The following is a 1,307-nucleotide window of genomic DNA, read 5'->3' as shown; positions in this document are numbered from 1 at the left end:
ACCATTCGTGGCTGGTGTCACGCTGCCGTATCGCCTCGCCAGCCCACAATGTATGAACCCCCCTCCCCCATCCCACTAACACCTTTCAATGTTCTGCCTTGCTTCCACGGACAGCCCTGTCGTCCCTTGTCTCTGGCACTGTACTTGGCATGGCCTCACTGGGGTCGTCGGCGCCTAGGTGCCTCACCTTTCTCTTCTTCGCAGGAATCGAGTGGCGCCCAAATCAATTTCAGGCGTTAAATACCAACACACTAAATCCATTGCACTCTACTTGTTCTCTAACCAAAGTGCCAAACAGACCCTAATAGAACGCCCTGAGAATCAAAGCATATTTTAGAGAGAGAAGGGCCCGTCTCTCCGACTTGCACCACTATCGCATGCACGGAAAAGGAATGAGAGGCTCGCTCCGGGTCAAACTCATGGAAACGGATGCCGATCGGCTAATAAGCACTAGTAGTAAATCCTGGAGTACGCACTAAGCTTTCTCCCCCTGACATGTATTAGCTGTAGGTGTGGCAAAGCTCTTCGCCAAGTTAGCAGCAATTTTACCTCCAGCAGCGCCCATATCTCATCATCATTTTTTTTTCATCATCACCATCTCATCCATCCATGTGAGAATCCTGCTTGCACCAAAGCGAAGCAAATAGTCCCTGCAAAACAGAAATCCATGGCGGCTATAGGCAGGACCCCAGGAGCTAGCAATGCCCCCCAAAGCATAAAACCGGCAGTGCAAAAATCAACCACGAAGCAGCAAGACGATGCAAGCGGAACAACAACGACGAAACAGAGCGAAAAGGTTTGTTTCCTCTTCCAAGCTCTTCCCCAGGCTCTGCAAGTCTGATACTCTGCATAGCCCGCCACCACCCCGCCCCCCACCATGGAGGCGCGGAAACAGCGGCGGCGGGCTTTGACCAACCAGCCCGCCGCCACCCCGCCCTCCTCAAACAGCGAGGGCGGGTTTCAACCAACCAGCCCGCCGCCACCCCGGACCCACCACAGAGGCATGGCAATAGCGACGGCGGGCGATGACCGACCATTGTAAACCGATGAACCGTCTCATCGACGACACGAACGAACGAAAATCCAAGAAAAGGGAAAAGCCGAGCGCTGGCTAAAGTTCTTTTTGTTATTTTTGTTTTGACTGACGCTTATGGAATGCACATGAGTCCACTGCTGCCTTCAACCTCTCTTCCTCCGGCTACCGCGCTCCTCCGCAACGGCGACGGCCAAATGGTCTTTTTCTCCCGCCGCATCATTGTCGTCGTCGTCGTGCCTCTTGGAGCTCAGGTCATCCTCCTCGGCCATTG

The sequence above is a fragment of the Triticum aestivum genome, chromosome 1B (assembly GCF_018294505.1).
Source record: "Triticum aestivum cultivar Chinese Spring chromosome 1B, IWGSC CS RefSeq v2.1, whole genome shotgun sequence".
Lineage (NCBI taxonomy): Eukaryota > Viridiplantae > Streptophyta > Magnoliopsida > Poales > Poaceae > Triticum > Triticum aestivum.
This window is presented reverse-complemented; position numbering follows the sequence as displayed.